The sequence below is a fragment of the Nycticebus coucang genome, chromosome 2 (assembly GCF_027406575.1).
Source record: "Nycticebus coucang isolate mNycCou1 chromosome 2, mNycCou1.pri, whole genome shotgun sequence".
Taxonomy (NCBI): Eukaryota; Metazoa; Chordata; class Mammalia; order Primates; family Lorisidae; genus Nycticebus; species Nycticebus coucang.
In genome coordinates, this window is record NC_069781.1 from 166998102 (window position 1) to 167009488 (window position 11387).

An 11387-nucleotide genomic window follows, 5' to 3' on the forward strand; every position below is an offset into this window, starting at 1 on the left:
GCCCTAGTCCGAACAGGGCAAGAGAGGAAATCGCCTTTTGTCCTTTTTTTCTTTTGAGACAGAATTTCACTCTGTCGCCCTGGGTAGAGTACCTTGGCATCATCACAGCTCACAGCAACCTCACATTCTTGGGTTCACATGATCCTCTTGCCTCAGTTTTTCTATTTTAGTAGAGATGAGGTCTCACTGTTACTCAGGCTGATTTTTTTTTTTTTTTTGCAGTTTCTGGCTGGGGCTGGGTTTGAACCCACCACCTCTGGCATACAGGGCTGGCACCCTACTCCTTTGAGCCACAGACACCGCCCCTCAGGCTGATCTTCAACTCCTGAGCTCAAGCGATCCACCTGGGTCGGCCTCCCAGAGTGCTAGGATTACAGTTGAAAGCCACGGAGCCTGGTCCAGAAATAACCTTTTGGACCCCAGGGAGGACTGGAGCCCTGGAGAAGGCGCCACACAACAGAGTGCAGTACACAACGGCAACACTGCCACACTCAGTCTGGCAGGTTCCTTCTCTCAGTTTAACCAGCCAAACCCAGAATATAGGGGAGCTAGGGCTGCCCCTAGGCACAGAGCAGGGGGAGGAGGGAGGATTTGGGAGCAGGGGCTTCAGCAGCGCAGCTGCCACTGTCCTCATCCCAGTGGGGGTGGGGAAGAAGCAGCTGGATTCCAAGCTCTTTGGGAGGATTCACTGGCCAAACAGACATGGGCAGGGCAGGAGAGGAAGGCGTAAGGACAAGGTGTTCAGGTTTCTGGCCTAGGCAACTATGCGGACGATGCTGCCCATTTTCTGAAATACAGAAGACAGATCAGAGAAGGGCAGTGCCAAGTTCTGAATACTTTAGACACTTGAAGGTGCGGGTGGGACACACAGTTGGAGATGTTCATGTGCAACCAGGTTACTCCCGGGCACGGGCTGCTGGAGACGGTCTGCGCCCAGCTGCACCCGGCCCAGGAACTGCACTGGTGCTAGCTTCCCACAGCCTCTGCCCTGCCCACATCCCTGGAGGGGGAAGCTGCCAGCAGCTATTGGGGAAGGAAGAAGAGTGAAGGAGAAGTGGTGGGCCTCACGGGAATACCCACCCTGAATCTCCTCTTCCTCCGCCCCTTCCTTGCATGGTTTCCCAGCAGAGAAGTAAAAGCTGAGGACAAGGCCTCAGTAGAGGGCACTGAGGGGCAGAGATTAGAGGGGCCCTGCCATGTCAGTGCCTGGGCACCAGATGGTGGGCGCCCAGCAATGACAGATCTCAGAGATACAAGATCAGGGGCAGATGCAATAACATTTCACTGTGCCACATGGGAAGGAGGTGATGAGACCCATTTGACAAACAAGACAATTGGGACTAAGAACAGTGGGGACCTTGGCTGGAATTCGAACTTGAGACCTGTCAATTCCAAGGTTCTCAAGTAGCCCCTCTGGCCTAGCACAGCACCCGGCCATCTTGGCCCATCTTCCCTCCTCCTCCTGTGACCTTCCTGCCCACTCCCCGTGCCCTCCCTCTCTGGCTCAGGAAAAGAAGTCAAGATCATTTTCAGTGGACAAAACTTTATGACCCATGAAAAACATTTGAAAATGCTGACCTATCTCATGCATTGTTTCCACTAGGGAAAAACAATAAAATTAAATCACTTCACTTTTATATGTCTTTCTCTCTCTTTTTTCTGCCTAATTCAATTGACCCACAGTAAAGGGGAAAAGTTCCTTAATCCTAACCAGCAAGCATATCAACTTGCTCTTACTCCTGCTGGCTAGGGTCGGGACAGGTTTATTTTCCAGGGATATTCCATAGCTTGATTCATGAACCACCCAGGGAGTGATGCAACAGATTTTCTTTTCAAATTCGGAGGTGCTTATACACACTCCATCCCTCCTCTCAGTGCCCACTTCCCCTAGCCTGGGCCAGACCCAGATTTCTTGCTGAGACAGTTTCAGGGGCCTCTGAGTTGTGCTCCCCAGCTTCTGAGGACTCCTCCCCCATCTGTGCCAGAGTAACCTTTCCGGAACACAAATCTTGAGCCTCTCTTCTGCTTTAATGCTTCTCTTCCGTTCCCATGACCTACCAGATGAAGGCCAAGTGGCATGTCATCGGAAGCCCTTCACATCCTAGCCTTAGTTGACCCTATTGACCTAGCTCCTGCCCACCAATCCTCTTTCCCCCGTGCAACCCGTCCAGACACCCTGGGCAATCCACCTTTTCTGGAATATGACTTTCCTGCTGCCTCACCTTTACTGGCTCTCTTTCCTCTACCTGGGGTACCCTTCCTTCTCACCCCATCCCTCCCTAAATCTGATAATTTTTACAAGCATTTCCTCTGCAAAGCATTCCACAATCCTGGAGTGTCACAATGAGTTGTTCCCTTGACATTCTGTTCCTTCTTCTGGTAGATCTCATCAGGAGCTGGTTTTTATGAGTTTCATGTTCCTGTCCCCTAGATTAAACCTCAAGTTCATGGAGACCTCTGCCTTGTTGTCTGCAGCCGCCACCCTCCCCTCTAACTCCACTAGCACCAAGCACCCAAGCAATGTTGACTTGAAATCTAGACTGAAATCCTTCTCTGAATCCCATCTGTCTGGTCTCTAGGCTCTCAAAGCCACTTTGCCTCTGCTTTCACCTACAAGTGACATGTTTCTTGCTAGATGTCACTTCTTCCAGGAAGCCTTCCAGGTCTGGCATCTCTAGACTAGAGTTTCCTTAGAGTTTATTCATGCACTCATAATCCATCACCCCACCAGTCTGAGTGCACTTAGAGATCAGGGGATGGGGGTTTTGTCCATGAAAGGTACTGGCAGTAAGTAATAGTCACAGACGAACACGTTTAAGTATCAAGACCAACCCATGAGGGGAATATATTAGACCCATTTTACAGAGAGGCAAACTGAAGCCAGAGAGGTTTTAAACTTGCCCAAAAGTACATAGCTACTAGGGAATGAGGATTAGGATCCAGTTCATCTGGCTTCAGAGCCCAGCTCTTACCCACTCCAAGGTATTAGCTGCATTAATGAGTGAAAGGAACTAGGGCTGATGCTCAAGGAACCGTGGACCACTCTGAACTCCAGCTCATCTTCCCCCAGGAGACATAATCCTACTCTAGCCTTCAGGGAGTTGCCCAAGAGCAAGGCCAAGATCTGTACTAAGAAAGCATTCTTGGTGAATAGCATTTTAATAAAGACTTTTTGTTCTTCTCTGCCCTAAGAAGCCACCCTATTTCCTGCTGCACCACAGGGAGGTCCTGGGAATGGCTGACATTGCTTAGCTGATGAATAACCTCTGGAGTGGCTTCAGAAACAAAAGACCTCATAGTACCAGGCCTGCTGCCAGACCTCTGCTGGCTGGTAGGCACAAGATATGCCTCAAAAACTGAAATATATGCATAATCTTTAACCCAGCAACCCCACTTGGAGAAATTTATCCTAAAGACCTATCCATACAGGCTCAGTGCCTGTAGCTCAAGCGGCTAAGGCACCAGCCACATATACCAGAGCTGGCGGGTTCAAATCCAGCCCAGGCCCGCCAAACAATAATGACCACTACAACCAAAAAAAAAATAGCCAGGCGTTATGGTGGGCATCTGTAGTCCCAGCTGCTCGGGAGGCTGAGGCAAGAGAATTGCTTAAGCCTAAGAGTTGGAGGTTGCTGTGAGCTGTGATGTCACAGCACTCTACCCAGGGCAACAGCTTGAGGCTCTGTCTCAAAAAAAAAAAAAGACCTATCCATACAATTGCTCAAAGGTATTTATATGAAAGATCTCCTCACAGCATTGTTTATAAGAATAAGTAGGGCGGCGCCTGTGGCTCAGTGAGTAGGGCGCTGGCCCCATATACCGAGGGTGGCGGGTTCAAACCCGGCCCCGGCCAAACTGCAACCAAAAAAAAAAAAAAAAATAGCCGGGCGTTGTGTGCCTGTAGTCCCAGCTACTCGGGAGGCTGAGGCAAGAGAATCGCTTAAGCCCAGGAGTTGGAGGTTGCTGTGAGCTGTGTGAGGCCGCGGCACTCTACCGAGGGCCATAAAGTGAGACTCTGTCTGTACAAAAAAAAAAAAAAAAAAAGAAGAATAAGTATTAGGGGCGGCACCTGTGGCTCAGTGGGTAAGGTGCTGGCCCCATATACCGAATGTGGCAGGTTCAAACCCGGGCCCAGTCAAACTGCAACAACAACAAAAAAATAGCCAGGCATTCTAGCCAGCACCTGTAGTCCCAGCTACTTGGGAGGCTGAGGCAAGAGAATCGACTAAGCCCTGGAGTTGAAGGTTGCTGTGAGCTGTGACGCCATGGCACTCTACCAAGGGCAATAAAGTGAAACTGTGTCTCTAAAAAAAAATAATAAATAAATAAAAAAAGAATAAGCATTAGGCATAAAAAATTGATTTATTTTTTGCCAGGTGCGGTGGCTCACGCCTATAATCCTAGCACTCTGGGAGGCCACGGTGGATGCATCTCCTGAGCTAATAAGTTCAAGACCAGCCTGAGCCAAGTGAGACCCCCATCTCTAAAAATAGCCAGGCACAGGGCAGGTGCCTATAGTCCCAGCTACATGGGAGGCTAACGCAAGAGGAGTGCTTGAGCCCAAGAGTTCGAGGTTGCTGTGAGCTATGATGCCATGACATTCTACTGAGGTGACAAGTGAAACTGGCTCAAAAAAAAAATAAAGCCAGGTACGGTGGCTCATGCCTGTAATCCCAGCACTGTGGGAGGCTGAGGAGAGAGAATTGCTTGAGTTTAGGAGTTCGCGACTCGCCTGAGCGACAGTGAGACCCCGACTCATGAAAAAAATGGAAAAACCCAGCCAGGCGGTAGGGCTGTAATCCCAGCGGCTTCCGGAGGCTGAGGCAGCGGGGTGCCCGCAGCCCGGAGTCTGAGGTTGTGGTGAGCTACCACACTCACTGCACTCTGCTCAGGGGCATAGGGTGGGATCCTGTTTCAACAACAACAAAAAAGAAGTAAAGAAATAAAAAATAAGCAACGAAATAAATGTTTTTAAAAAGTCAAAAAAAAATAAACAAACTTGATTTTTAAAAAATTTTTTATTAATTAATTTATTTTGATAAAATCTTACTCTGTCACCCCAGGTTAAGTGCCTTGGCTTCATAGCTCACAGCAAAGTCAAACTCCCCTGTGCTTAAGCAGTCAATCCTCTTGTCTCAGCCTCCTGAGTAGCTGGGACTATAGGCACCCACCACTATGCTTGACTAGTTTTTCTTTTCTTTCTTTCTTTTTTTTTCTTTTTTTTTTGAGACAGAGCCTCACTATATCACCCTTTCTCTTTCTTTATTTTTTTTAGAGACAGACTCTTACTTTGTTGCCCTCAGTAGAGTGCCTTGACAACATAGCTCACAGCAACCTCAGACACCAGGGCTCAAGCAATCAATCCTCTTGCCTCAGTTTTTCTTTTCTTTTCTTTTTCTTTTTGAGGCAGAGCCTCATTTTGTCACCTCGGTAGAATGCTGTGCTATCATAGCTCACAGCAACCTCAAACTCTTGGGCTTAAGCCATCTTCTTGCCTCAGCCTCCCAAATAGCTAAGAGTATAGGAGCCTGCCACAATGCCCGGCTATTTTTTTTTTTTTTTTTTTTTGGCCCGGGGCTGGGTTTGAATCTACCACCTCTCTTATATGGGGCCAGCACCTTACTCCTTCGAGCCACAGGTCCTGCCTTTAGAAATGGGGTCTCGCTCTTGCCCAGGCTGGTTTCTTTTTGTTGTTGTTGCAGTTTTTGGCCGGGGCCAGGTTTGAATCCACCACCTCCGGTATATGGGGTTGGCGCCCTACTCCTTGAGCCACAGGCACTGCCCTCTCAGGCTGATTTCAAACTCCTGAGTTCAGGCGATCCACCTGCCTCAGCCTCCCAGAGTACTAGGATTGCAGGCATGAGCCACCCGATCTGGACTGTATAAAAAAATTTAGAGGTGGGTGGCACCTGTACCTCAAAAGAGTAGGGCGCCGGCCCCATATGCTGGAGGTGGTGGGTTCAAACCCAGCCCCACCCAAAAACTAAAAAAAAAAAAAATTTAGAGGTGAACTCAGCGCCTATAGACCTTGGAAGAGTGCCATGGTGTCACAGCTCACAGCAACCTCAAACTCTTTTTTTTTTTTTTTCTATAGAGACAGAGTCTCACTTTATGGCCCTTGGTAGAGTGCTGTGGCCTCACACAGCTCACAGCAACCTCCAACTCCTGGGCTTAAGCGATTCTCTTGTCTCAGCCTCCCAAGTAGCTGGGACTACAGGCGCCCACCACAATGCCCGGCTATTTTTTGGTTGCAGTTTGGCCGGGGCTGGGTTTGAACCCGCCACCCTCGGTATATGGGGCCCGCGCTTTACCGACTGAGCCACAGGCACCGCCCGCAACCTCAAACTCTTAAGCTTAAGAGACTCTCCTGCCTCAGCCTCCCAGGTATCTGGGACTACGGAAGCACCTGCCACAATGCCCGACTATTTTTTGTTGCAGCTGTCATTGTTGTTTAGCTGGCCCAGGCTGGGTTCAAACCCGCCAGCCCCGGTGCATGTGGCCAGTACCATAACCACTGTGCTATGGGCACCAAGCCAGCAATTCTGTTAGAGCCATACAAAATGGACTATGGCAGCTATTCTGAAAAATAGGTTGGCAATCTCTTTATAAAGTTAAACATATGCCAACCATATGATTTAGCAATTCCGCTCCTAGCTATTTATCCAAGAAAGAAGAAAACATATGTCCATACAATGGTGTGACTGTTCTTAGCAGCTTTACCCACAATAGTCCCAAACTGGAAACAGCCCAAGTGCTCATTAGCTGGCAAATGGATAAACAATTAAACAATTGTGGTATATTCATACAACGGAATACTGTTACAAAAAAAATAAAGAATGAACTATAAACTACAAATACTTGCAACAATATTAGATGAATCTCAAAAGCATTTTGTTAACTGAAGAAACCATATACAATAGACCACATACTGTACGATTCCATTTATATGGTTATCTGGAGAAAGCAAAATTATGGGGACAGAGAAAGACTCAGTGGTTGCCAAGGATCTGGGGTAGGAGGTGACTATCTACAGGGGCACAGAGAAATCGTTTTGCATAATGGGATTTTTCTACATCTTAATTATAGGGGTAGATGTAGTAATACAACTGTCTGTCGAAACTCGTAGACCTGTATGCCAAATAGTGTGAATGTTACAATATGTAACCTATAATTTTTTTTTTTTTTTTGAGACACAGTCTCACTCAGTCGCTCTAGGGTTGAGTGCTGTGGCATCATCATCGCTCACCGCAACTTCAAACTCTTGGGCTCAAGTGATCCTTTTGCCTCAGCCTCCTGAGTAGCTGGGACTACAGGCTCCCAACATAACACCCAGGTAGTACTGTAATGTTTTAAAATGAGGGGAAGATTTAAAAAAGAAAAAGAAAGCTGGGAGGCTGAGGCAAGAAAATCACCTAAGCCCAAGTGCTGGAGGTTGCTGTGAGCTGTGACACTAGAGCACTCTACCGAGGGCAACAAAGTGAGACTCTGTCTCTTAAAAAAGAAAGAAAGAAGAGAAAAGAAAAAGAAAGCAAGCTTGAGATCTGTGAAGTTCTGGATAGTAAGGGAAAGGAGAGCTTCCCAGGCATACTCAGAGTCAGCCCTTTGTAGACTAACCCTCTTAAAATCAGAGGCCTGGGGTGGCGCCCATATGCCCGGGGTGACAGGTTCAAGCCCGGCCCCAGCCAAAATTGCAAAAAAAAAAAAATCAGAAGCCTTTCAGCCCAACGTGAGAGCTCCATCCAGGACTTGCTGATGACCTAGACAAGTATGTTTGCCTCCTGGAAACTCAATTCGTTCCCTCTAGAAAGGGAGGGAGAAGATGTGATCATCCGCAACATAGTACAGGCATCTATTGAGTGTCCGCTCTCTGCCAGGCTACCCACAAAGGTTTGTGTTTTTTCACAGGAGGGGAAAGAGCAGAAGACGATTTTTAAAATGTTCTTTGTTGGCTAGGCAAGGTGGCTCACACCTGTAATCCCAGCACTCTGGGAGGCCAAAGCAGGTGGATTGTCTGAGTTCACAGGTTGGAGACCAGCCTGAGCAAGGGTGAGACCCTGTCTCTAAAAAATAGCTGGGCATTGTGTGGGCGCCTGGAGTCCCAACTGCACAGGAGGCTGAGACAAGAGAATCGCTTGAGCCTAAGAGTCTGAGGTTGCTGTGAGCTAGGATGCTGCCGCTGTACCGAGTTTGACAAAGTGAGACCTTTTCTCAAAAAAAAAAGTGGGCAGCACCTGTGGCTCAAAGAAGTAGGGTTCCGGCCCCATATGCCACAGGTGGTGGGTTCAAACCCAGCCCCGGCCAAAAACTGCAATAAATAAATAAATAAATAAAAAGTTCTGGGCGGCGCCTGTGGCTCAAGGAGTAGGGCGCCAGTCCCATATGTCAGAGGTGGTGAGTTCAAACCTAGCCCCGGCCAAAATCCAAAAAAAAAAAGTTCTTTGTTGAGACTTTAGAGGTATTTAGTTCTTAGTTCATCTAATCCTCATACTACTCATAGAACGGAGGAACGATTATCACCTCCATTTTACTAATGAGACAGCTCGCCACCTAGAGGTTACATAAATAATTTGTCAAAGTCAACACAGCCCAGTATCCTCAAGATTTAAACCCAGCCTTCTCACACCAGGGCTCCTACTCTTTTTTTTTGTTTGTTTGTTTGTTTTTGTTTTTGACCAGGGCTACGTTTGAACCCGCCACCTCTGGCATATGGGACCGGCGCCCTACTCCTTGAGCCACAGGCACCGCCCAGGGCTCCTACTCTTTATTTATTTATTTATTCATTCATTTATTTATTTATTGAGACGGATCTCATTCTGTTGTTCTGGGTAGAGTGTCCTGGCATCATCAGAGCTCGCAGCAACCTCAAATCCTCGACTCGCTATCCTCCTGCCTCAGCCTCTAGAATAGTGGGACTCCAGGCTAATCTTTCTATTTTTATGAACTCCTGGGCTCAAGGGATCCTCCCACCTCAGCCACCCAGAATGCCTAGATTACAGTTGTGAGCTACCTGGCTGGCCTCTTGGCTTTTACAATTTTATTTTTATCCTTTTCCAGGTCACACCATGACTAAGTTCTTTCTACTAGGAGGAATGTCTGCAAGGGATCTAGCCTCCAAACGAGCCCCAGCAGGCACAGGCAACATGTAGCATTTAGGAAAAGAGAAGTGGTTTCTGTGGCTCCAAGCTGGACTGGGGCTTCCTGGCTCACTCTGGGAAAGGTAGGAGTCTGCAGATGGTCAGGGTTTCTGCCGCCAGGGGGCAGGCAGCTTGCAAGTCATGCCTGCTGCATGGAGCTCCTTAGAGAGGATTCCCTCACCCCAGGTGTGCTCCTCCTAATCCTGGGGATCGTGCTCTGACTTGAATGTTGTTCCATGTGGAGTGTCTATTATCTCTTCTCTGGGTGACAGCGCTATCATTTTCCTTTAGGGGGACACACCTTTCCTACTCGCCTACTCTTGGTCTAAGTGGTCCTGGAAGGCTCACTCCTCTTGCCTCACTCCAGGGCTGGGCCCTTGAGGTCTTAGCCAACCAGAACCATCCAGCTGTCTCTGGACTTAGGGAAGAGGTGTGCATAAAAGCCAAGAGGGACCATAAGAGTGAAACCTGGAACTGTGGTTGCACCTATTGGGAAAGTGTAGTTCTGTACGGCTGGGATTGCTAAACTGCTAGGTTCAGAGTCTGTATCTGCTTTGATAAAATGAAATCAATTTAGACAGAGCAAGACAGGTCCTCATGACGTAATTTGACCACCTGGAGCCATCGATGCCTGAAGTCCTTCTATCCTTGAACTTTTTTAGTATATGAGCCACCAAATTCAAATTCTCTTTTTAGCTTAAGCTCTCTTTCTTCCTTTCCTTGCCTTTCCCTTCCCCTCTCTCTACCTCCCTCCCTTTCTGCCTTCTTTCCTTTTTTTTGGACAGAGTCTCACTTTGTCACCTCTGGTAGAGTGCTATGGCATCACAGCTCACAGCACCCTCAAACTCTTGGGCTTAAGTGCTTCTCTTGCTTCAGCCTCCCAAGTAGCTGGGACTATAGGCACCCACCACAACGCCCAGCTATTTTTTTAGAGACAAGTTCTTGCTCTGGTTCAGGCTGGTTTCGAACCCATGAGCTCAGTCAATCCACCCACCTCGGCCTCCCAAGTGCTAGGATTACAGGTGTGAGCCACCGCGCCCGGCCCCTTCTTTCTTTTTTTAGAGACAGGGTTTCACTATGTTGTCTAGTCTGGTCTTGAACTCCTAGCCTGAAGTGATTTTTTTTTTTGTTTGAGATGGAGTCTCACTTGGTCACCCTGGGCAGAGTGCCGTCTTAGCTCACAGCAACCTCAAACTCTTGGGTTCAAGTGATCCTCTTGCCTTAGCCTCCCAGGTCCCTGGAATTACAGGCATGAGCCACTACTCCTGGCTCATGGCACTTCTGTGCCATTTACAACTCAAAATGACAAATACAAATGCCAAGACACAGCATGGTGGAGGCGAAAGAGCAATGGACGAGAAATCTTTTTTTTTTTTTTTTTGGTTTTTGGCCGGGGCTGGGTTTGAACCCGCCACCTCCGGCATATGGGACCGGCGCCCTACTCCATTGAGCCACAGGCACCGCCCTGGACAAGAAATCTTAAGACATGAAACTGAGACAAGGTTTCCTTACTCCTGGTTTCCTCTCCCTGTACTTCAGTGCCTTCAGCTGTGAAACAGCAAGGGCGTCACTGCCTGTAAGTGTTGTGCAAAATCAACGAAGCACGGATGGGAAAGTACTTTGTAAAGTGCTTTGAAAACTCTAAGGCTCCCCACACAAGCAGGCAGTTTCTGTTGCACAGAATATGGATGTGTTGGAGCAGATAGTCTAGAAATCAGTAGTTCCATTTATGCCACGTCTAACTTGCTGTGTGATACCTGGCAGGTGTTTTTACTTTTCTGAGCCTAGGTTTTTGTCTTTGAAAAAATAGATCCCAACCCAGCCCCGGCCAAACTGCAACCAAATAATAGCCGGGCGTTGTGGCGGGCGCCTGTAGTCCCAGCTGCTCAGGAGGCTGAGGCAAGAGAATCGCGTAGGCTCAAGAGTTAAGAGGTTGCTGTGAGCCGTGTGACGCCACGGCACTCTACCCGAGGGCGGTACAGTGAGACTCTGTCTCTACAAAAAAAAAAAAAAAGAAAGAAAAAATAGATCCCTTTGGCTGGGCACAGGTGCTCATGTCTATAATCCCAGCATTCCAGGAACCTAAGTGGGTGGATTGCTTGAGCTCAGGAGTTCAAACCAGCCTGAGCAAGAGCAAGACACCATCTCTACTAAAAATAGAAAAATTAGCAAGGTATCATGGCAGGCACCTACTAGGGAGGCTGAGACAAGAGGATCACTTGAGCCCAAGAGTTAGAGGTTGCCGTGAGGTAT